The 27,521-nt window shown below is 32.9% G+C and overlaps 1 protein-coding gene and 2 long non-coding RNA genes across 10 annotated transcripts in view; 2 read left to right on the top strand and 1 right to left on the bottom strand.

Annotated features, from left to right (window-relative positions):
- The window catches only part of LOC119074725, a 184,206-nt gene that overhangs the window by 78,276 nt on the left and 78,409 nt on the right, over positions 1 to 27,521 (top strand). The gene's annotated exons all lie outside the window — the stretch shown is intronic.
- The window catches only part of LOC119074562 (maternal protein pumilio), a 155,263-nt gene that overhangs the window by 51,591 nt on the left and 76,151 nt on the right, over positions 1 to 27,521 (top strand). The gene's annotated exons all lie outside the window — the stretch shown is intronic.
- LOC119074738 lies at positions 6,660 to 26,429 on the bottom strand. Its single transcript, XR_005087240.1, has 3 exons — positions 26,416 to 26,429; positions 22,348 to 22,349; positions 6,660 to 6,692 (listed from the first exon to the last, which is right to left on the bottom strand). It is a non-coding gene; the product is annotated as an uncharacterized LOC119074738 (long non-coding RNA).

The following is a 27,521-nucleotide window of genomic DNA, read 5'->3' as shown; positions in this document are numbered from 1 at the left end:
TCGTCGATTCAAAGTTTCCAAAATTGGTTCAGAAGAACCCTTGAGTTGATGTGCAATCAAGCGTTACAGACACTTTCGTTATTTGCCAACATTTCTTACATTTGATAAAACGGTTCATAGTGAACTTCAAGACGTATTTTCTGACGTAAGACCCTTAATAATATTTAGCATCCGAAGTAAGTTTACATTGAAATAATTGGCTTAGTTCTGCATGATTCACCACCTGTTGGTTCGAAATAGTACATTGTGCATCGTGATGCATAAAGTAAATCTTTGTAGCACCAGTCCTGGAAATTGTGTAGGACGTGTGTTACAAATATCAACTCTCGCAAAGATACATTAACTCTCGCAAAGATGTGCAACTGACAACTATTCGCCACCGACGCGGCGATCAACTATTCGCTTTGCACCGTACATAACCTACTTCAACTCCATGTGACTTCCCCTCCCTTAGTTTATTTTAGCGACGTTGTGAAGTTATTTCTTTCGGATCCCGCATTTCAGGTGAATTCATTTTTGATAATGTTGCCATCATCATATTTTCTTATTAGGAATGTATTAGATGAACCTGTTTAGTTTGTATGGAATCGAATTCAACTCTTCACTCTAGCCCTAACTTGACGCAAACGATTTCGATACGCAATTGTATTACCTTCAGTGTTTATATACTTTGGACTTCGTAACCTCATAATTCGACGCCCTCAGCATGTAAAATTTTACTGCACAACTCGAGATAAAAGTTGTAATATCATTTTTTCGTGTATTTATTGATCTCGGCTTCGCCTCGACTCAACAAAATTCACACGAACACTCGACTTCTAAACTTTTTCCCCTTGTAATGTAAATGAGTATTGCAGTTGTCAGTCGCAAAGAAGCACATAATGTACCTTAAACATCAATTCAGTAGACAAACATTCTCCCAACTCACATATCCAACAAATGCAACAATCCAAATGGGAAATTTGCACAAAATTTTAATCAGAATAAAACTTTTGTGTTCAAACAAAATCATGTTTTCTTCCTCTTATGCTTTATAAAATATTCAAAATGAAACAAGGACAATTCAATGGCCTAATCTAACGTGTATTTCTCACACTATAAATGCAGCACACCAGATGGATAACACCAACCAGGAAAACATATAAGTTCTTCGTTTTTTTTGCGTTTTGTTTCCAGCTTTAGTAGAAAAATATTGTCTATGTGTGGTGGAAAGTGGATGGGAAACATTTTTCGTTTCCTTTTGTAACAAAGTCTTTTCATAACAAAAGCTCAAGCACATTAAATTGGCTACATTATAGTCGGTGCGACTCGATGACCCAATTCTTGTAACTGAGGCACTTATTCCGCACGAGTGCTGTTGAAAGAAAATCATAAAACGTACAGAAAACTTGTGTTTACATGCTTAAATTTAGTTAGGTGGTTTAGCCAGATGCATTAAAAATATTTTGAAGACATTTTTTACTTATACCACAAGTTCAGTGACTAGATATACAACAGATGAGAGTCGATAAAGAAAGAATAAAGCTCCGTTGACTCGGTTGACTATCTAACGATAAAACTGTGGACGTCACGCGACGCGACATATAGAAGACTTAATAATGTGATTACAGTTCACACAATAAATTGAAGCTAGATGATTGTTTTCATGAAAACTCGATTGTTTACCACATAAATTTTCCAGAAATTCTAAATATTTCCTAATTCCACAATAATTACCTGCGCGGCGTAACTGAGCATAGTGATGATATGTATAAATATTTGTCTTAACGCTCTTTCACTCAAGTGATTCTTCTTTCAATCAATCAAAAAAAAACCAACTGCAAATTGTGGCATGAAATTGATTTAATGAATTTTATTGCGCTATTCGCTGTATCGCCGTGTGTATAGCAAAATTTTGTATGCGATATTGCGATATCAACAACACCAAAGTTATAAAAATGACATTGATGTCGTGCAGACTGAAAAATTGATTTTCCGAACATGGCGGTTTTTTCATGCATGTTATACCAACGTCATTAGTTACTTAAATAATAAATATTTTTTTCGTATACAACAGGACATGACTGACAACGACCATTTATATATGAATATGGGTTTAAGGTTTTATCGACAAATTGACAACGTAGTAAATCGTTTATATCCTCTGATTAAGTGACGTATCAACGTGTCATTTCAACAACTCTAGTCAGACAGCATATGTTGACCGAAAATTGTGTGAACTGGTTATTTTTCTCTGGAGTGGTCAAACTGACACAAAAAGATAATTGAAAGAATTTTGGGTCCTCGACTGTCTTTTCTTTTGTTCGTTTGTAATGACTTGATTTCCAAAAAAAAACATAGCTAACGCCGACCCGTACGAAACACCTATTCGTATCAAAAGCCTTTAATGTGAAACTCTTCATTTCTCTTACTTCATACTCTTCTCTACTGAAAAGCTATTCGCCCTTTAAAATCATTTACATTATCCATTCTTTGCCTTGTTATCATATACAAATAAATTGCCGGAGGCAATATAGGCAGCCATTTTGTTAGGAGACCGGAAATTTTACCGACATTCGTTAATACCTTTCAAACAAAAAAAAATTCATGAAATTCGGTCAAAATTTACTCGAGATATTGACAAAATACTCCACGTTCACTGTACGGCCGAGTAGCCAGATAAGAGCTCACTCCAAGAGACCTAGCTCACGCTCCGGAGAACATAATTTCAAAAACTTTTTTTCCCTGATTGGTACGGTCAATACCTATCTAATAAAGCTAAAACAGACGAAATATGTTCAAATGTGGCCGACCTACAAGCAAAAACTGCTTGCCGCCCTGTGCCTGTTTCACACCAAGGGGTCTAATTCACGAGTCGGTCATCCGATTTCCATAAACTTTTTTTTGTCGATTGGTATTGTAGATACCTTTTATTTGACGTATCACTTACAAGTGTAACGTTTAAATGTCCGGAGATATCTTCGAAAAACCGTAAAGCACTTATTGGGCCACAGCTCGGGAGGGGTCGATCCAAAATCACTCATCTTCGAACTTAGCCTGTCTTTTCACATTACCAAACGGGAAAAAAAAGAATTTTTAAAATCGGATGCGTTTTACTCAAGTTAGACGGACATTTTTTTTTTCGCGGATATGGCATCTCTAGACAATCACAATAGGTTTTTCCTTACTCAGGGAGTCCAATTCGACGTGTTACAAACGTATGCGTAAACTTATAAGACCCCAGTACTTCGTACGGGTCTAAAAAATGCAAAAATAGGCCCTGCAATATGAAGCGCAAAAATGTAGAGTACAGTTTCAGCGAAGCATGTATTGCTATTACTCCTAAAACGAATCAACACAACGCTAAATTGTAGCCTAAAATTTAAAAAAAATTGCGATGATAATTTCGCATCCGCTTCCTTCCTGGAAAAATTGAGATCATCGTTTTGTGTCAAGAAGTGTTGACTTTGAGTAACAACGATCAATATTTGTTGTGTTGCTTATAATTTTTTTTGCACACAAATTCACAAATTTAGGCTATACAACTTAACGTTTTGTTGTGTTGATTCGTCCTAAAAGTCATCTCTAGCTGCGACTATTGTACTACTACAAAATTGAATTTAGTTGCATCATTCAAATTACTACTAAATTGTTTACAGTACTTGATATGCAGATATGAGATTCATTGTTCCTTATTTAATTAACTAGGTCCCACCTTATGAGAAGGTCGGGACCCTTGACTGACGAAGTTATCAAAAGGATTTGAAACATTCTTCTATGTTAACTTCAAGACCCCATTCTCTGAATTAAGGCTACCATAGTATATTATTCTCATATGAGGAGACCCCTCATATAACAAAGACGAGAATATAAACTGTCAGAAATTAATAATGTCTTTTTTCCTGTATCAACAGCTGCTAGGTGGCTATAACCATTATCAGATGTTCTTAGTCCGACACGGTACATCTATGAACTTGTTCGTCGATTAGAAGAAAAGTTTTGAAAATCCGTTCAGAATCCGTTTAATGAAAAAGCAGTCAAAAACTCTTTCGGTTGGGAATAACTCTTAGAACATAAAATTGATTTTGTTCATCTGTGAATCAGATCTCATGAATTCATTTCCAATGGAAGAAACAAAAATTTCAAAAATCGGTTTAGAACAATCCAATTTATCGTCCCATCAAGAAAACTGACAAAAATTCTATTCGGAATATCTCCGAGGTCCCTTGTCCAATATTGTCCATCTACGTACTTGACGCCAATATCTTTATTTCTAGTCGATTAAAGCCTAAATTTCCAAAATCGGTTCTGCATTGCTCAAGTTATCGTGCTATCATATAGCCTGATAAAAATGCTTTTGGGAATAACTCCCAAATCATTTGGTCAATGTTGCACATCTAACTTGACTTTAGAAATTTTATTCCTCGTCGATTGAAATTAAATTTGTGAAATTCGGTTCAGAAATTAGTCAAGTCATTATGCCATCAAGCGTTACAGACATCTCAGTATTTTCTGCCTTTGCTAACATTTCGTAAAGACATATTCAAGACATATTTTCTGACGTAAGACCCTACACTTAACAGCCAAGGGAATGACATTTTTCAAAAGCCCTAGAGCCATGCTGAAATAATAATAAATTTAATTTAATTTAAAGATTTTATGTTTTACTGCTGTGATGGTGTTTCATTTCATAGCTTTGTAATTCAAGTGCGAAAAAAGAACAAAAGTTTCATTTAAAACAAGAGGGTAAAAATTGTCTCCGTTGGCAACTTTTTGAAAATGTTTAAATATTTCGTAAGTAAATTCCCTCGAAATTCTGAAAATAGGAAATTGAATTCATTTTTTATTCAGTACAATGCAACATTATTCACAAAATTATTATTTGTGCCCGTCTGCAGTTTCTGGTATCAGGTATCTTGTTTATGTTTTTGCAAGAAGATATCGCAACATTTATGATTTCTTACAAAGGAAAAGCCATAGACTGAGAGCAGAATGTGGCATGGGAAATAAATTAAATGTTTTAACACAATGGACATGTGTATGGTGGATCAAGATTAAGATTCTATGTGAGTCAGAATGTAGAATAGAATTTACAATTAAAATTGATATAATTGAAACAATTGTTCATGAATGGTGGTCCCCTTTCAATACTGAAATATGTCAAAACATTATAAACACTGACTGATTAAATCTGATGGAAATTTTAACCGAATTTCCCAGTATGTAATTGTATAAACCAATTAAACGAAAAGCAATTGAACAAATTGCACTGCAACATTTCATTTCTCCAATTACATATCACCATTTAATTTTGCTGGAATTTAACACCAAAAAAGACTCATTTACACCTGTGGCTATTGAACTTATTGTGGTGGGTTGCAGTATGATAATTATGTTGAAAAATTTTTAAACATTTTTTTATATCCACTCCACAATACTATTATCGAATACGAGATCGCTTAGGTGATTCGTTTATTAATGATAAATACTGTGTGTTGTACACCTACAATTTTTTTATAAAATTATAATTATCTGCACAAAATCAGATGCGTTTCATTCTGTAAAATATTTTTGTGGACCTATAATGTACTGGGATGTGAAATAACTTCCGTTCGCATCCATTTATCGAACGAATCTGATTAAAGCATTAGTTGAATGAAACATTGAATTTTCGGTGGCAAATCTATCTCGTTTTCCAACTTTTTAATTATACACACACGGAAGTTTGAAAACCGACACATTTTCTGTTTGTGTGTTTTACTTGAGTTTCTGATTTCTCCATATAAAAATACATGCAAAATTCACAAAAAAACCAGTAAATCACGAAACAGAAAATGTGTCGGTTTTCAAAATTCCGTGAGTGTATCACGAAAATTTTAATATCAACGACTGCTGTTAAATATTTACCAACTCAATTGAATTTCGTCGATTTCATTCAAAATAGTTCTTTGTTTACCAAAGGGATAGAACAGGAAATTCCAACAAGAGTGAAGTTTGCGGACAGAGCGACGCGAGAGACGTAGAACGTTCGAGCTGGAATTTCCTTATTTTCCCCGATGTGAACACAACGTTTTTGATGAGCTCGCGGTGTGAAAAACCCATTTTCTCCTCATTTTCAAAACGTGAAAATGACTTATTTCTCGCCTGAGTTGTGAAAATTTATATTTTGCCATTAGACAAAGCGTCAACATAATGACATTTCGTAAAAGTATCTTTAGTGGAGAAGTATTAATTATTTAAATTTATTTCAAGCGATAAAGAGTTGAAAAGTAGAGTTTTCGTGTGAATTTTGTTGATCCGAGCCGATGTCGATTAATGGATTATACATGATTTTGAGCTTTAAGAGTCAATTCGCCAAAACGTCGAACAGCTTATATGGAATCGGAGTCCAGAGTCCTTCCAAAATTTCGGTTTTATCGAGGTTTTTCACTTGTTGTGGCGGCTGGGTGGGTCGAACATCGGCGTTTGTTGGTCAATAATATTCAGCTCATTGCCCTTCATAAACGTGTACAATTTGACATTATTCACATTTTGAATGTTGGAGCTATTGATAAAAAACGATTTTCACGACAACTCCTGAGAAAATTTTCTAAGGGCCATGACAGTTCAACAAAAAAATTTCTGGAAAAAAGTTGTTCCATGATAGTATTAGAATTGAACGACGATTCATTTGAGCCATAGCTCGTCTGGATCGCCATCGGCTTGAATCCTGACTGTTCGAAGTTTTGGCGAACTGACTCTTAAGTCAATTAACTTTTCATCCCTAGTGTTGTAATAAGCCACTTTCGACGCTAGGGAAATCAAAAGCATGTGAAATAACATTATCCAGAAGAAAAAGTGATATCTTGAGCTGCGCAGCTTTAAATCAATAGAATTTTAATGCATTGCTTACTTCCATTGAATATAATTTTGTTCTTTTCTATTTACAGGTAAGAAATCAAGCCATTTTCCGTATAAAATTCAATGTACTACATTATTGGTAAGTTTTTAATCTATTAAAAAGAAGAAGAAAAATCTCGAAGTGAATGGAGATGATAAATAAATACTTAAGAGTCGTAATAACCCAACCAAGGTTTTTTCTGACTCCACAATTGATAAGTGGTTGAACAAACCTAATTGTCTGACTTAGATTTAAGACTTACATAACGAAAAACTGTGACGTATTTTTGTGACTGTATAAGTCGTTGTACATATGTTATACATTGAATAAATGCCATCATATAAATTGATAATAATTCGGCGAATCAACATATCAACACCCACACTTGACTACACTTGCATACACCCGTTACACTCCAAATATAAAAAGAAAGAAAACATTTCTCCATTTCTCTTCCCAGTGAAAAAGCTCCGCATCAATCCGCTCTGTAGACGTGTAGACTAAACACCAAGCCGAACACCGGTATGCTTTTCTTTCATTTCGCTCTAGAAAAGCTTTGGACACACTTTTTTGGTCTCTCATTTTTACTTTTCAAAATAAACAAAAATATTGCTGATATGCAACACATGCAGCTATATATTATACATTATATGAGGCATTTAATGATCGGATATAATATGAATGTAAGCTTATGAGAGAATGAGTTTCAGAGAGAGATTTGTTCTGTTGAAAATTTTCGTTTGAATTGTTAATGAAAGAGAGAACGAGCATATTGCGGCATGTAGTAACTTTTGCTTGACTATCCAACTAATCATGTTTTTCCTGCAGCGTACCGTTGTTAGTCTTTCAGTGACTGTTGACCAATATACGTCGTCTGTAATGCGGATGGAATTTTGAATGATAAAATTAAAATTTGTTAAATTATTATAAAGGAAACTGATTCCAATTATCGCTGATTTAGTCGATGATTTTTTTTTTTGTTTATTTTAAATATCCGTTTTGGTTATCGTTCGCGAATTGTGAAAAACCAGCAAAAAAAATGTGTTAATCATTTCACACACAAAAAATGATGAAGTGTTATAGCAATTGTCCAGAGTGATTATTTATTCATATATTGTTGTAAAACAGATAAATCTGTACAAAAACACTCCACAAACAGTACAATTGGAAATTGAATTCCGAAAGTTATTAACATTTATTGTGCATGTCAAGTGGTTTACAAGGTGGTTTATGTAAACTCAGACGAGATATTTTGTGGTAATTAATTAGAATTTTACGATCAAACAAGTGGTTGTTCCAATAGTGTACAACAATCCGAACAGCTGCTTCCAGCAATTTCACATTTTATATTATTTATGAAGTCGCATGAGTTGTTCTACTTTTAAGAAACAATTGTGTTTGTTCTATATGCATTCCTTTCACTCAGTGTAATTCTTATTGTGAAATAGGTGTTCAAACATTGGGTGAAAATGAGTCGCAGGTTTTGTTTTTTTGGTTTTCATTCAAAATCCACATTAAATTTCCTATACACAATCTAAGTTGATATAAAATCCACTTAACTCAGCGAAGAGATCATTGACACCTTATGTATTTACAACTGAGCAAACGATCAATTAAATAAAGTCGAAACTACCGTTACCTTCTATACCATACACAATCTTACATCATTTCTATCTCTTTTACCATTCGTTCGGTTCGAATGTAAATAGTCTCTTCGATATTTTTTTATTTATTTATTACGAGAAATTTATTAATGCAAAATGGACTTTTCTGCGGTCTATTCTTTTTCATTATATTTTCTTTGTATAATTTTCCGCGTTCTTTATTTGTTCGTCGTCTCTACCCATTTATATGTTGATGAGAGATCTTTTTTTACAGCATTTTACAATGTTCATCTAAACAAAACGAAGTGGTTTTCAGATCAATGTTTTTGTTTATGTGAACATGATTGAGGAATCTATATTGCGATGAAAACATAAAAAAAAAATTGTGGAAAGGGGGGAGAACATAAAGCCGTTTTTCTTGATGATGATTGATGATTTGTATAAAAGAAAATTTATCTCAAAGTAACAATGTGGATGTTAAACATTTTTCAGTTGTGCGGTATTATGCATTATTTATTGTCGGTGTTTAAAATGTGCTACATTATTTTCTGGTTTTCTGAGTCATGCTATAGAACGGGAGCGAAATTAATGAATCGAATCGAAATTGCGATAATAATCACACTAATGGAATTGCTCTGGATTTGATAAATTTCAATTTTTTTTCCCAATTTTCAACTCGACTTGAAACAAATTGAATGGCAGTAATATGCTTCACTTTCTGTCATTATAGAAAATCAAGGAAGTTTGAATTTTTGCCTGAGGTATGGCTGCTATGTAACGGAAACCTGCATGTATATAAACGTTTCTCATATGTCCAACCGTTTGAAACCTATGCCAAATTCTTGCAGTACTCAATACGAAAAACATTTGTTCAATTTTGAGCTCTAGCACGGCCCTAACGAGGATGAAGCTTGTTCCTGGCAGGATTTTTTGTCTGCTTGAGCATCGAATATTAAGCTATCACTGTGTTTTTCTGGTCCGGTAGAGTCACAAGAAGACGTTCGTATTTTTTCCGAATTATTAAACACATTTTAGCGGTCCCGAGCAACGAATTCATTCATATGACGAAATACGTTGGTTAGAGCAGTAAAAGGGATGTGCACCATACATCACATCTCTTCTAACCAACGTATTTCTTCATATGAATGAATTCGTTGCTCGGGACCCCTAAAATGTGTTTGAAAATTCGGAAAAAAATACGAACGTCCTCTTCTGATATAGCTGAATATTCGATGCTCGAGCAGACCGAAAAATCTGGATGTAGATTTCGTGTCATAAAGAAGGTATTGGTCCCAAAAGGCGAATGGATTTTAATAATAAAGTTTCGAATTTTCAAGTAATCTCACAGGACATGAATTTAAAAAAAGATCCATACCCGTCGTTGGAACCATTGCCTTTATTTTGACACCAACTTGCTTTGTCAAAGCCCTACTAGGACTAAAAAATAGAAGTCGTAGAACTAATGTTTTTAGCGTAGACACAGGGCAGGGGAGAAACTATATGCATGTCGGCTCTCGTTTTACTAGTGCTAGCCACTTGTTACTTATCAGTGTGACTTCTCTTGACGATACAAGATTCTGTCGATTTCGTACAGTTTTAGTTGCTACTGATGGTACATTTGTTGATTGAATTCACCGAAATTTACCGAATTTATGTTTCGTGAAATTGTGTAAATTTTCGGTGACTTCAGTCAATATTTTTACCAACAATAGGCCTCGTAACAGTTTCAACAAATCTGAGCCGAGATCCACCTTTTATACCAGAATTTGATCCGAGTACAAAGTGATTTTCGCGGAATATTTTTTTTTATTTGTTGGCTATTTGCAATAAAAACGTTTGCCGTGCATCTTCAGGGCATCAGGGATGCATGCAAAACTGTGTACTTCAAATGACGTTACTTCTAACCATTTTTTTGTTGTGCATACAATACAAGCTCTTAGTACTCCAGGAAGTACAAACAAAATGTTATTAAATGATTGATTTCCGTCTAAATTCCGTTCATCCTAGGAAATATTCAGATTCACCCAGCTAAACTAACTTCCTTTGTAGCGTATACATTCCAAATTGTTGAATATAAACTTGAACAAAAAAACTTCCTTTGTCAGTACACTTAATTTCGTAGTGAAATTTTACACCGTAATTGTTGCCTTTTATTTACAAAGTAACGTTTCCATACTGAATGCTTTCATCGGTTCGTAATTTCCACAAAAAGCAGCAGTAACAATTTACAAAATTAATCAAACAATAGACGAAATGCAATAAAAATTAATTAAGCCAACCACAATTAACGCTGCTATAGCATTTACATGTTGGAATTTTCAGTTGTGAATTTTCATTTCTCTGTTCCCCCATTGTTTGTTTTGACCACATATTTAATTTACAATTTTTGTTATTGCGTTTTTTTCACAAGTTTAATAAATTCATAACGAAAATAATAAAATGGAAAGCTTCGCAAAATAAATTCACTCTTTCGTGTTTCCACTGTACGTGTAAGCATGAATAAATAGCAAATATGTGTGATAACGTATCTGTCGAAACTTCCACCCATTAAGATAACAAAAACCAATAAATAATAAATGGAAAAACTGTACGGACAAATATTTATTCAAAAATTACTCATTACATCCGATTAACATATAAATTGGGACATCATCATTGTACACGTTCGCCCTTTATAAATTCAAAATGTTATCCCAACAAATATTCCAATATGATGGGGAGGGAGCAATGAAAATGAATTTCAAATTTCAAATTAATTTGTTGAATGTTTTCGATACACTTCCTATCTGTTCGCAAAATTTTACTTACAACTTTGCCAGTGTGTTGTAATGCGTATCGTAATAATATTGAAATTTTACAGCCGGATCCTCGTATTGCTCTCGTGTAACATTAATTCCTGTTTAACTATAAAACAAAAGGGGTTTAAAGTGTCGTATAGATGGGGTGGAAATGTTGATACAAATTCGGTTTTGCATGACGTAGGGATGCCTATGCCTATATACAATTTCGTAATGCGATATGGAGAACCATATTTTCACGGAGAGTTAATTCCGAATGGTTTCACTCACTCGCTTATTTATTATGTTAAACTATATGTTAACTGTAACACTAGAACGCTGGGGCTGGAGTCGATGTGATGTAATCCACACATACTGAAATTCGGTTTGTTAAATTATATGATGCCAAATTTAATCAACATTTTATATGAAAATTAAATGATTTGTTGGCAAAGTCAGTGATATGTTGTTAGCTTCTGTGTAACATTGTTTCCATTGTGTGTCTGATTCATTTATGAATAGATTAATTTAGTCTGCAATAAAGGTCCATCGTTTTAGCTGTGAATCAAACGATTCGAAACGCACATTGAGTTTTATTGTATTAAAACGTTTGTTCGTTGATGGCGGTTCAAAGTTAAGAGATGTTTGATGAACTCTCGGATCCACTTTGAATCACTCTTTATATCACCCAGCTAAACAACTAAAGTTTTAGATCTTAGACATGGGAGATTTCACCCGAAACCTCACCCATTGTTTCTGTCGCCAACTAATTTACTATTTAAGGATCATTCATAGATTACGAGCGTTGTTTTCAGTGCTGTCATCAAAATTAATTCTTAAATAATTCGAGAAATACACGCTCTGAAACCTACTCTCTTTTGAGGGAGGTATCATTTGGTGAGTAGAACATATTCTCAACTCTCATAGGATTGTATTTCTCGAGGTATTTAATTTTGATGACAGCACTGAAACAACGTTACGCAATGATTCGTTACATAGGCGAGCACCACACCATTTTAGTTGCTTTGACCTCTTCTAGCAATTCTCTCTAATCCAGCCTCCAGATCCGACTCAACTGCATCTTTCCATCTGGCTTTTGAACTTTCTTGTTTTCGGTTACCATCGGTATTTCTATTTAGCAGTTCCAGGGACGCTTGTTCCTCCTCTAATCTTCGCATATGATCGAGTCAGCTTAATCAAAACTAACTAAATTGTTGCAAGAACAAATTCAATGTCAGATGTCGGAAAAGATCTCTATAAATTGCTAGGTAACAAGCACATCCCAGATACTCTTTTGATTCAATAAATTGTGTCAAATTGTGTTTTCCAATAAATGTATTCTAATCGAAGTAATTGAGTGACCTAGAGCATTGAAGCCGGACAATGTGTTATGTCATCCATACAATCTTCAATATATTTCGAACAAACGAGTGGTAAACGTTGGTTAAAAGTTTCTATTGAAATGCTAAACACGTCTAAATCGGTTATATAAATAGAAAATTTGAAATTCTAAGAAAAATGACTTTACGTTGAACATATGACAAGATTAACGATTCATTGTTAGTTCGAATATATTCACTCGTTACACATTATTATAAATGACGAGCTTGTTTCTAGTGTTATTATGTTTAAAACGTACCCTCAGTTCAGTTTATAAGTTTGAACCCATTACCCATTCAAATATCGTACAGTGCAGTTTCCATTCTAAGACTTTATTATGTGCGATGCAATGGTGTACTTTAAAACACCAAAACATGAAAATGTGTTTCGATTCAGACGCTTCATGAAATTTATTTCACCCAAATGCACCTTTTGCATCTTCGTTTTTGCTTCATTTTTTGTTTGTTTGTACTTCAAACACATGTGTAAACACAAAATAAATTCGATATATTTATTCATCGGGGCAGTGCTCACAAGTATTACAATATAGCATGCTATCTTAACGTACCCTCGATACTTCCAATTTACCGATATGTCGGTGCAGAACTCTGTGTGTTCTACACTTTCTTTTGCTATCAAGGAAAAATTGTTTTGCGATAAAATGGTTCTGATAAAATATCACTTAAAATTGTTGTTCGGGTAAACACAGACGGTCTGGTGTGACTCTCGTTATCGATTATGTTGGTTCGATGGTAACACAGACGATTCCAGGTTTGTTCGATTTCGAACTATAGTTTATATACATTGCCTAACACGTAGCATTTGAATGGAAATTCGGGTTGATTCATTTGCAGTTTTTCACATCAAAATGAATACAACTGCCTGATTTTCAGTTGCAGTATTTGTGCAGAATGTGTGCGCCAAATGAATGTCTTGAATTAATTTCAATTGAAGATGATTTTGAAATAAACATTTTGTGTATATTGTCACTCACAATCGACTATGCACATTAATTTGTTGTTGTTCACTTAACTATCATACGTATTTATGCGGGTCATTGAATGTGATAAGTAATTGCTCATTGCTCTTTGCACCAAATTACAATTTTGGCATTAATTTACTTCAAGGAAAAGCCGTATTGAAGCTCAATGAATTCTAACTCGACTATTGACGATGTGCGATGTACATTAAATTTTTATAGTGGATCGAAGAACTGGGTCATATTGTTCAGATAATCTTCAATTTCTGGAAAAATATCCTATTTCTGCATCACAGTAACAGAATCTTGCCCATATCAACAATATCCTTGTCGTATACCAGCATGTAAAATTCATTTTGAATTCTTTTTTTTTTCTTAAATCTGTTGTCTCGTTCATCTACAATATAGCATGAGCAAAATTGCTTATTTAGTAAATTACAGACGTGGTCTACTTTCATTCCATATACCGAAAAGACCCTCCGAACAGTTACGACCCGTATACCAATAATAATAAACTCCGAAGTTTCATGTTATGTTTTTCCGTTTATAGACCGTAATGCTGTTTATCGATTAGGATGACACATATGGATGATTGAAAGGGCATGCAGTGTGTTTATTTTTGTGTTCGATTTGGGTGAATATTTGATGGAGGTTTTTATTTTCTCGGTCGGAACTGTTTTTTTTCCGTGCCTATTTCAATATGAATGAATCGATCCACAATAAACAATTTATAATTAATACCTCCATGCGACTCTGTGTGTAGACATGACCAATTTTTCGAATTAATTTGATATTGGCTAAGCCTTGAGTTCATTAATTGTTTGTGTTATTTTTGTCTGTCGTTTATTCCATGAATTTTATCAACAATTGTCGCATTTCATGTATAAAACCGTAGCCATATTTGTTCCGAAATGAGCCTGTGTTTGTGTTTTATTTTATTAACTCAATAAAATACCCTGACATCGTCATAAAATACGTCCAGCATTACCGGATCACGCTATTCGTCCTGTATTCTACATATGTGTATAGATTTAGATAATTTTTTTTTGTTTTTTTTTCTTTTTGTGGAATGAAAAAAGAATTATTCTCAACAGACCTGAATGGTGGAATTATATAAAAATAATTAGCCACACCTCACAGTATATTATTCCCAGTGACTCACCGGGGTGATAAAAATTTTCTAAGTTTCCCATGCGATCCATTTATATATTTCGGAAAATAGGGCCAGCCGAAGAGGGCCAGATGGGTGTTGCATGTCTGCGAAAATAATCCACCACGTATTCATACACATATCCATCCATATATCCATGTGTAAACGCAAACATAGATTTTCTTTGCATTTGTTTTACTCGTATGCGCTTAGCAGCATTTTCATTCATTTTCTATGGTGAAATTGCGGCGAGAAAAAAAAACGCCAAAACATTTAAATGAAACGGAACACTCGAAAAAGAAATTGTCGGAATTGATTCTCATGCAATATTTCATCGTTGTTTTTGGAATTTCGATTATATAGTTTTGCTGTGGTGTTAAAACTATTATTGTACATAAATCAATTGCTTTTCATGATATTATTTTTCGAAGGGCATAAATCGTTTTGTTAGTTTAGACGTTGGATTTTTGTATTATCGGGCTCTGAGGTGATATCTGCAATGAAAATATTATTTTTTTGTTACTAACTTGGAATAGGTCTGTTTGATGAGCTTTGTTGTTTGCCAACGCTGTTTACCATTTAGCCTAAAATACGTCATCAGTCCGTTATGCACCTGTAGAACAGTAAAATGCGTCATGTTGATTCGGGAATTGTTTGGGTTTATATTGAAATCCACCAACACATTTCGTTTAACAAACAAAGTACTAGATTTCCACCATTTTTCATTTCGTACTATACGTGGTCATGCAATAGTGACGTCAACACATTAAGAGGTTCGGGATTGTCGAGAAAATGAGGCAAGCCGTGTTGTAGGTTTAGACGAAATATATAAAAAGAAAATCCGGAATAAATGTGTGGATGTCATTGTTGCACGACCCCTTAGATACAAAGGAGTACAATCGAAAAAAGTTAAAAACGAAAATCTCGTCGTACATTTGTTAAATGTAGATTGAACTAATTTTTTGATCTTAATTTTTCATGGACTTTACTTTACTCGTTCTAATCGTTTCACATGGAAAACGTTGCGGAACAAACAACGTTGTGATATGGATATCACGAATACAACATTCACCACAACAATCAAAGCAGAAAACACGACGAAATTATCCTTTCCCTGAGTGCATTATTACGAAAAGAAAACTAAGAAAACATCAGCAAAAAATTGTTTTGAAATAAGCTCTTCCAATTCATAAAAGCTCCATCGCTTTTGTTGATTTTTCTACTACTTGATCCGTTTTTTCCACCGTAGTTTCTAGAAAAATAATCCTTCCCAGGGAAAGCATTATTACAGAGAAAATATAGTTTCTTTCTTGTGAAGAACCAGAAGTAGTTTGCAATCTGTCGCACTTGGATAAGAATGGATTTTTCGCAGAAAATATTTATTCTTCCGAAGATTATGTTTGCGTCATAAATTGTTTACAAATTATCTCATTTCAAACGTTCAACAAAGAAGATGTAAATACTCCACAGCATACAATTAAACAATTATATTTTTCCGAGCCAATCCGTATATTCCGTCACGTATCTCACAACTTTTTTTATTTCTTTTTTACAGCAAAGAAAATTGTGTTTTTTTTTTAAATAAAAAATCCAAAAAGGAAAAAAAAACCATTCCAGCTATGTATGACATGAAACCATATTCTATTATACGTATTCAAAAGGTTTTAATTAAACAGAAGTAAAAGAGAAAATGTTAAATTAACCACTTGTTTGCTTATATTTAATTTAAATGATATTATGAAGGTTAGATGTGTCCCATACTGTTCGTCGTTGGTGGAAAATGAATCTAGAAAAAATAATTTTTAATTTCACATAAAATATTTATATTTCTTTTGCTAAAAAAAATTAAACAACGTACAAAACCAGTCCTGCCGCATTAGAAATGGCAAAAATATTTGACCTCATTTTGTTGACTTGGCGAGTTTTTTTTTCTGCATTTCATTTTTTTATTCATTCTAAAGCGTCTCATATGTGATAGATTTCATTACCTCTCGATTTTCTATTACATTTTCTTCATCGTATTTCAGTCAAAAGAGGCACTATTCAAATAGTTTTGCAAAGACATGCAGAGATTTTGATTAAATAATTTAAAGAAGAAAACGAACAAAAAATCTCTCATAACAGATAGAGCAATGTTAAAGTTCAATGAACTACCGTTTACATGTTGTTGATGTGCGCTGGCTCGTTTCTTAACAGAAAACCAAATGGATATGATGGTACACGTTTTTGTGTTTTATAAAGTATGGTATACGGATGGAAATAAGCTTACTACACATTTCAGCCAAAGCCTTTCTTTAACTGAAAAATGTTTATTTAAACCATCGAATGCTAAACCATATAGCCATACATAGTATAGAAGAAGAATATGTATAAATGATGGTCTATATAAGAATCTATTCCATGTTTTGTAATACAAATGGAAACGTATACACAATTTACCACGTACGAATTCGAGATTATATATTTTACTTTTCTTGTATACAAATTTTCCATACACACTTCCTATGTTATCCATCCATGTATAATTCACTTCACACATGGATAAGAAGTCTTTGAATTTTATATTTCTCGTATAATGACTATTCTGTTCATAGAACACACTAAACACGATTACATACACACATTGTGCTGTGACCATCGCCTCACAGAAACGGTCATGTTTCTTCGGTCGATCCGTGGTATAATCGTGTTGAATGCGATGAAACTAATTCATATATATATTTGAATTTCAACTTTATAACTTAGGTATATCGGCTGTGAATACACACTCACCGTCGACTAAAGCATTAGGTGGCATCCGAGGCACACAAGCATACCACGATTTTTATCTAAACAACACTTACTTTGTACAATAGCAGTGACAATGACCTATGATTCGAATTAATTTATGTGTAACGGCATTTTGTTGTTTTTTTATTATTTCGTTCTGACGATGTGATGGTCGGTTCATGAATATTTAAGATGGTAATTCGAAATTGGTTTTGTAATATTTTTGTTTTTGTTTTGCATGTTCAAGTGTTTGTTTCGAATGGGTAATATTTTATGTACAATTACGACGAGATCACGATCCAACCGAGAAACATAGTCAAAAAGTTATTAAATTACTCAACCACTTGACCGGTAATTGAAAGACTATTTTTCGTTGTTGACTCAATCATTTAGGACGAAACAATTAACATCAATTTCATGAGACTAACAATTTTCGTTTCGTTTGTCCATATGACGTATCCATCTAACTCTGTTCGTATGTTGATTTATTCTGATGTTGCGTTACTGTAACATCAACGACAATGTGCCAACACAACATCATGGTTGCGGTTTATTGGCCAGAACTAATTAGTCCCATCATTCCTTCAGTTCGTAATGAATGTCAACGTTTATTGATTATGAAGTCATGTAATAGAACTTAATAACTAATGTGTAAATGTTACATCCCCCAGGCACGGCTAGTATACCAGTTTCAGTTTATAATCAGAGAAATGTCATTGAACCTATACGTGACATACTTATAAGCTCTGCTACATAGTTTGTACCTCGTGAATGTATAAATTCACATAAGGAGATTATAATTTACATTCGGATGAATGGCTTTTAAGTAAAATGACAACAAAGGAGACTGATATAACAGTCACAAAAAATTGGATAACTTAAATTTCAATGAATAAAAAGAAAAGAATTATAATGGTGAAACCTTCTGGGACCCAAAATCAAATCCCCAATCATGAATATAGAAAATAAAATGATTTTTTTATATAAAAATCAAATTTCTTGCTGCTGGTACAAGAGAGACGAAAAAAATGTCACAAAAAAGCATAACTTCTCGGAAAATACAGCATTTGATAAATACACTTCAAAATGTCTTTGATCTATTTTGTCAATCGCAGAGACACGAACAGTACATATAAATGTAATAATGAAAAAGACAAACTCCTCCCAAAAAAATAAAAAATAAAATAAATAAATTACACACTTCCATTCGGTGACTGTGTATAGTATACATTTCTCAATATTTACGCTCTCTGTTATACTTACGTTACATAGAGTACGTCGTACAGTATTATTATGTAAATAAAATGTTGTTGTCACTACGGATTGTGTATGGAATTTTCGCATGCAATTCGAACTGTATTTTACATTCATGTAATACTAGATTGTAAACACATTTCGTCTCTATATTCATAATTGACTGAAATTCTCATCAACACAAGCATTGGCCGCCGAATGCCAGAAAGTTATTCGGTTTTGTCTCTTGATTGTCATGTAAGGACAGATTTATTACCCAAGGAAATAACAATAGTGGTTTGATGGACATGATCACGATATAGTAATAAAGTAAAACGGGCAGTAGAGCACTCGATTCAAATACATTTAAGGAAGGTATCTAAATGAATCCCGTTACTTAGGAATATACATTACAAATTGCGGTATGAGATGCAATGTCAACACAATATCTTTCATACTGAGTCGTAGGTAATTCCAATTTACAGAGGACGTCAACGAAATAGATATTAATTTGCTACAGCTCTTTTTCGGCTGTGTCCACAAAAGTGTTTGCTTATATGGCTTTACTCACGTGTAGTGGTTAAACAATAGAAACACGTTGTATTTGTATGAGGATGAGTAAGCTGTATCAAATTTACGTCTAAATTTCACTGACGTCCTCTGTACAACTTCTGCTTATTCTATTGGAGTGTTTCATTTTCGTTCTATTAATGCGTTGCATGCATGCATACGTTCATCAATCCATTGATTCTGTTTACCTCTCTCCGTTATAAAACTTATAGCAAAGGATTTCATAGTCAACTTGCGCACCGATACCATAGCACTAGTATAACTATGACATACCGTTCAACAAGCTCTTATTAATTTCGATTCATAGAGAATGTATTAAGAGTGACAAATGCGACACAGTTACAAACTATTGACAATTAAGATTCCTAGCAGTAGTAGTAGTCTTCTAGCTATGTGATTCATTACGATCTATCTAGCTCGATGGTTGTTAATTACTCTTAACTTCATCTATTGTCAATTTCGCTAGGTTTTGCGCAAATTGTCATTCTATTTGTTGAATTCAACTAATTAACTTGTTCTGCGAACGAATTATTATTAACTGATTCGTACCAGTAATAATTGGTTATGAATATATCAAAACACAACAATGTCAACATTGCTAAACGATCTATTGGCGATCCAAATACATTTTAATACGTTACGGTTCGCACAAGACCAATAATAAATTAATATTTGAAATTCAATGTTCGATTCGTGTTTGGTTTTATCAATTGAACATTTCATACTTGCCGAACAGGCATTTATGATTTGGAAATTCCGCGAACAACCAAATATTTAATCGAATCGATCAAACATTCTATTTAATCGACAAGTTAATTAACTTTTTTTTTTAGTTTTGTCTTCGATCAATTTCTTTTCACTTACAATCGAAATTAATGGCCATTTAAATATAGCAAAAGAAAAAAGCAACGAAAAGACAATCGAAATTCAAATTCCATATCCATTTCTGCGAGATCATTTCACATAGTTTTTTGCTATCCACACTTTTACTTTGCAATGTGGAAGCAATAATTTTACGTAATTTTCGCTGTTGAATAAACTGTATTATTAATCAACCATAAAATACACTGTCAATAAATCAATTAAATGCGTGAATGTTAAGTTCACGTTATTTATTTTGAGGCTTATGCATGAAGTTCTACCGATTTGAATGTTTGCTGTTGACATTCAATATAAATATCACACAAAATTTGTCATCAGAACGCTAAAATGGAATGGTGAACAAAAAAACGCACAACTTGCTCAACCTCTTTTAGATCGATTTTTATCCACCCTTATTCTGTATCTAATAAATGATACAAAATAATAGTCATCATCATCGCCATACACACACTCATAACAAATAACAATAAATAATATCGCTGATGGCAACATTTTGATATTATATATAAATAGATAACAAAGGAATAAAAGTCGAACTAAATGTTGATAATAAAACCGTAACATACGTGCGGATACGTGCAGACATACATACATCGTATATTAATATATGACGGGAAAATTCGTACAATATTTTCGTATTGAATATTTTCAAGTGATAGATAATCAATATTGAAGGCACTTGGACTTTTTTTTTCGTGTGTAATCAGTCGCTCGGTTAGTCGTTTCGTATGACTGTATATAACTAATGCATATTTCCACATTATATAAATATTGGGTTTACAATCATGTCTATCAATATAAGACTTTGTCGGGAGATTGATTATTCAAGATTTTCATGTTGGAACTGTGCTCGGCGTTTGGAGGATTTTAGTCGGATGAGAAAATTTCGACGGATGTGTGCTAGTTCTGATACGGATTTAATGATGTTCAATCATTATTTACGATGTGACAGATCCTCGCACAAGATGTAGATTTTTAAAATTAATTTACATTCAGCATTGAAAGAGTAATTATGAACGACTAATGTGTCGTTAATCTTACACACAGTGAGCTTGGAGATCACGTTATCATTTTCGAATTTTTATAAAAACAATTCATGGACACTAAAGCTCGCCATATCCCTCAGGCAAACCCGATGAAAAGGCTTTGAAACGAAATTGAATGTTTGCAGACCTTCATTTCTGTCGCGACATTTGGCACGTTAAGGGATTATTGAATAATTTCTATGAACACATAGAGAGTTATCAGTTCATTCCATTGTTCGGTTTACAAGACAACAATGGTGAGCTCAATTGAGCGAGTGGTGATAGAAAATCTGGCTTCTTTCACGTGAAATGGCCTCATATTGAAAATACCTTCAAGCAACCATTCAATGCTCGTTCGCAACGAGTTCCCAATTAGCACTAATTAAGACTAGAATTTACTGAGTTTCTGTATCACATGTTATCATGTTAAACAAATCTATAATAAATCCAACAATATTACCGAATATTTCAAAAATGCACTGCCTCTCGCAATAGGTTCAGTTCAACAATTTATTTAAAAAAAATCCAATTACTGAACGAACGAAATTATTGAATGAGGTGCATGTAAACAAATTGATTATATTGTTACCATGTATCGAAATCGATATGATTGGCTTTCCTATTTTTATTCATTTATGTGCTTCACTTCATTAATGTAGTATCGTGAATGCAATACGTTGCATATGATTAAACTGAAGAGGAAATGTTGCATGAATCCAATCAATTCATACGTTGATAAAATTATGCCTCTTAATTTAACAGCAAACAAAAATTGTATTATGGATAGCACTCTCGGTTTTATATGCAGATAGTTTCACGTGATTGTATTATTTTTCATTAATTAGCTTAATTATTTAATAAAAAAAACGGAATAAAGCATGAACATTGTTAGAGAGAGCTTTAGGTGATGTTCATAAAAGGACATAACAACTTTTGTGGAAATCTCGACAATATGACATTGTCAAACACAAATCAGTTTCTTGCATGAATACCTCACATTTATAAGTGTTTAAATTTAATTTCTGCTGCAAAACGTCTGAAGTGCTAAAGATGAGCGATAACAAAGTTAAAGATTGCAATTCTTTAAAAAAAGAAGAGGTATCAAAGGTGACAGTTCACTTCTCTTTTCATTTCATTTCTCTTTTTCAACAGTGAATTTCTCAATCTTACCGGTGAACACCACCTCAGCTAATTTTCGTTTCTACCTTTCAAACTTTTTTTCACAATTTCTGTTTTGACTGAAAATGTTCAATTTTTTTTTATTTTCAATTTAAACAATCGAAACATTTTTCATTCATTAGCAAACCTTTTCTCCTGGAAATTCAATCACTGCTAATTATTTTGTCAATCAACTTTGAAAAAGGATGATTTCCCGTTCGATTATTTCTCGCTCGTGATGAGTATAATAAACAAAGTGCAAATTATATGGATAACTGTGAGGAAAGTGGTACAAGTCGATCGATGAATGAATATTGTACAGGGCTCAATATGGTGAAATGATACATTTTCCATATTTAATGTTTTAGATAATGTTCTTTGTCTCTTATAATTGTCCTTAACTTATAACTAGTTTATTTATAGGTTTGATTCGAAAATTAGGGTAATCTTCACAGTAGTATCGCAAGCTACTAAATTGTTAAAACAAAAATGGTAACCAAAGAATACCATTTCTTTGTTCATAATTTTCAAACCAAAGAAGTTGTTTAGTGGGACTATTTTTGAAAAATTCTTTGAGATATTGGGAAATGTTTGAGAAATTTTTATTTGAATCATTGTAGTACACAACCAGTCTGGTTGAACCAGATCTACATTTTTCTCCATTTGACCAAAAGTGAGCCATCATGGCTTCATGGTAAAAAATCGATTTGAAGAATGTCTTGGCCAGAAACATGTCACTAACTTTTATGATTCGATATATTTAGGAGATTTTCGAGAAATTTAAGACATACCGATTTCTCAAAATAGTCCCTTTTATTAGGATTTGATGTAATATATGCCCCTGCCTGCAAATTTTGATGCTTCGACGCCTCTAGATTCTATACGAAAATATTCCTCTAACATTTGAGCGTTTTTATTTGTATCTTTATGGGGTTAGAATAACAGGATTTGATTTTGTAACTATTAAGTTTCGGATAATTTGTTCGATAGAAAGGCGAAATGACCCAATTATACCATATGGAGCAATAAACTATGGTGGATATAAGAAACTTGAACAACTAAAGTATAGCTTTTTTATGTCTAGCACTCTGTCGAAATGATTGATAAAGTGTTTTGAAAATGTTGCCATGCGTTCAGTTATTAATCTTGTTCGCGTTAACGTCTATAATTTTCTGAACTATAAAATATTTTTGCAACAAATATAGAAGCCATGTTTTCCATTCTTCCCGTTTTTATGGTTAGACTTTATGTTCGGTTCTATTTTTTCGGTTAAAAAGAATTCCATTTAAAGTGAATTACATTGCAGAAAAATGAGTACGGAAATAATGATGATTTAATGGTATATTTATTTTTCGCTTAAAATTTTTACAATTTTTTTTTTCTGTGTTCAACATAAAATTTTTGTTGTTTCAAACTCACAAACTCATAAACTCTCACATAAATTTGGTAAATAAACATTTTTTTTTATCGTTGTTCACGTTAGCTAATTATAGATCGGTAATGATTAATTGAATCGAAAATATACAGAGGAAAAAAACGTGTTTTTGTTCAGAGAATTTATACGGTTTACACTTTTTTCTGTAATTATGTTAGACCTCTTGGCGGATTCGACGGAACATATTTATTATGTTTATTTAGGTTATAATTTGGAAAATCGGTATGAGCTCCATTCCCTCCTGATCCATATTCACAGCAAGGTGTTTTGAAAATTTATTTTTAAACAAAAAAGAAAATTTCACCAAAAAAAACTGAAAATGTTGTAATTTATCACAACCGTAAATCGCTGTTGTTGCACCTTCGTAAATATCAATTAATTGACCCCCAATCCGATTGTTGTAACTTTGCTATTTCTAAATCTTGTTTTCGATATAGCTCTGTGGCTATGTTGTTATCAGTCTAATTAGAAATTGACAAGTCTTTTCGATTAAAAATAAAAACTTGGAAAATGTTTAATTTGTTAATTGAAAATAAACAGTCGCTTAAGTGAAGATAACAATTGGTTTGATTAACACGTTTCGAAAGTGACTCAGTATTCACATTTAATTGAACCGTGCAACGCACCTTATTTAAACTGTACGTATACGTTGATCAATCAGTTTAATAACATAATCAGCTTTTATAGCATGACAAATTCAATAGGTTTGAGGAATTACTTTTACCTTGAGTTGAAGACAAAAAGAACGGTATAAGAAATGTCATGTTCCAGTAGTGATCAACCATTTTTTTTTTGTATTTAACGGATAGGATGAAGAACATAGCTGAGCAAAAACAATAAGTAAAATGAATCCTGACAATTTTCGCTACTGTGGTAGATAAAATCCCGGTGGGAATTATGTTTGTACTGTTGCGAGAATAGTTTTTTGTGTGCCGAGATAGGAGAAATGGTCATTTTCTCACTTCCGCTGAAATTTCGGGTGTCTTTGGTGTGAAAACGTTGCGTTTACATCGGGAAACTGTGTGAAATTGGTTAAGAAATAGATGTTGAGGCAAAGCCGAGGTTGACGAGAAATCATTATGATACCGTGGTGGATACAATTAAAGATAATTTTAATGAAAACATAAATTTTGATGATCTGTTGGAATCAAAGTTAGCCTTTTCCATCTGTCAAAATGACGTTTTAAACGTCAAACGAAAATTAAAAAAACGGAATGGACCCAAATTTTTGTATTTTTCCTCATTTTTATTTCGTTATTAGAATTAGGGAAAAGTTTATTTTCGTTTGACGTTTAAAACGTCACTTTTGACCTCGCTTTTGACATATGGAAAAGACCGACTTTTGATTCTAACTGACATTAATAGAATAATCACAACCATAATCTCAATCACTCAACGTTTAGTTTATAAAGTCAACAGCGGAAGAAAAATTGATTTTTTTTTTGTTTCGAACAGTCCCTGAACAAAAACAAAGTCAGGGCGTTATCATTTAACTCATTCAACAACTCATGCCTCGGCGACTCATTATAGAAAGTGAAATTGCTGGAACCCATGCCAAAAAATTGATAACAAAAATTTATTTTCTTTATCCTTGTTATACAGCTAAATCAATGCATACCGTTACTAGTGTGGCCAAAATCCCAAAAATCCTTATGCCAAAATTGGAATGAATTTAAAGCAAATTAAAGTTCTTTGACTCTGATTGAAAGTATCCCCCAGAATGCCTTATTTAAATGCCTAAGTGGGAATTAATTCCGAAAATTTAAGAAAATTTTTATTTATAAAAAGGAAGTGATAATAAAAGCGAAGAAAGAATTCAATTATTATTTATGAGATGAGTGCGTTTACAACAACAACACACATCAGACACTCACTTTTTACGTAGTTTTTTTATGCAATGAGTGTGTAACACACACAAAAAAAAAGAACTTCAGTGAACATCATTCATGAATTATTTAAATGTTGGAAAACGGTGGTGCTGAACTGTGGAAAATTTGTATTTTAAACAAAATTATAGAAACGAACACTCTGCATATATAGAAACTTCACGGTTTTGTGAGCGGACAGTGTGCTTTGTGGAGCGTTTCCACATAGTTTTCTTTCTTTCAATTTTTTTTTTTTTTCGCTTGAAATAAATAATAATAATAATAACAATCTGGTGTAACTCGTTTGTACTTGATTTCAAATTGTACAATGAACCAACCGATATTCTCCTGGTGAATACAGTGATTTTATTTGTGCTTTGGAAACACTGAGTGTATAACTAAATAAACAATATTAATGGTTGATGTTGAACATCTTTCCGATATAAATTATTCAGAGCATCGATTGTATGTTTCAATTTGAATATTTCATAAAACAACAAACATCTATACACGGAACTGAACCATTTTCAAGACGAGAGAGTAATATGTGTGGATTTTGTTTGTAAGAAGAATATTGATTTCAACTCTATTCACACACAAAAAGAACAATGATTCTATTATACATTCGTTAAGTGCTTTAAAGAAGAAAGAAATAATAAAAAAAAGAAGAGAAGGAAAATTCAAGAATTTATTTATTTATTTAGAGAGCTAGTTATACCTATAAAATACCAATAAATGTTGTTAATTTTTTGTGTCGTAGAAAATATATTGTGATAAAACAAATAAACGATAAATATTCTATATTTCAAATCTATCTATTATATTCATGAATGTATTCGATGTGCATAGATGTGCTGTGATAGGTTTTATGTAATTTAACAACATTCAAATCAAGAAACGTTTGGATCTATAACAATTTAAGAAAAAAAAAATCAAAAGAACTAAAAAAACTATAAATTACACAAAATGGTGGTATTAGATGCATCAGCCCTAGGTGGCGCTTTATTGGGCGGACCATATGCGCAAGGCGCACCCCAATTGAAATTGGTCCAAAAGCGATATCTTGGTATACATCATTGGCTGTCACCCGTAGCCACAAAGGATTTGAAGGAACAAATTGTGAGTAATCATTTAAAAAAAAATGAGAACTGTCTTACGACACAGTGAGGGACGGGGCGGTTCACTCGAGACACATTTCCATTAAAACCATTGACTAAATACCAAAATAAAAAAAAAATAAAAAACGGAAAAGAAGTAAATCAATTTTACATTAGCCGTAGAACTGAAGTTTTTCACTGTTGAAATTAACAACAGAAGACATCTTTGACTGTAGAAAAAAAAAATAACTTAAAACAAAACAAATTCTCTTTCGATGCTCATAAATCATTTTGACCTCTGTTGTCACAACAAGAAATTCTCCTCATAATTACGTGCGTTGTTTTTTTTATCAATTTAAAAAAATGAATGAATCAGGATGAGATGAAATGTCGTTAATAGAATTCTTCTGTTTAAACAAAACAAAAAATTGTATACACGAAATGAGTGGAGTTGATAGATTCTCATTTTTCGTAAATTTATTTCTAAACGAATGGCAGTTTTCCAATTTGAAGTAAGCTTTCAATGTTACTTATTTTGACGATTATTATTATTCGTTCACGTGCTCTGAAATGTGCATAATAATGAATAAATAAATCAATTTTGACTTCGCATAAGTTACCGATTAGTACAGATCAGGAGCTCGTTCAGCAACTCTTCGTTAAGTTTCACTGGTGAGGATTTTGACACTTCTTTCATATAAAATATGTCAAAATCTTCACTTTGGGTAACGAATTTTT

The sequence above is a fragment of the Bradysia coprophila genome, unplaced genomic scaffold, assembly GCF_014529535.1.
Source record: "Bradysia coprophila strain Holo2 unplaced genomic scaffold, BU_Bcop_v1 contig_151, whole genome shotgun sequence".
NCBI classification, from domain to species: Eukaryota; Metazoa; Arthropoda; class Insecta; order Diptera; family Sciaridae; genus Bradysia; species Bradysia coprophila.
The sequence above is the reverse complement of the archived record's forward strand: the minus strand, read 5'-3'. Positions and strand labels throughout refer to the sequence as shown.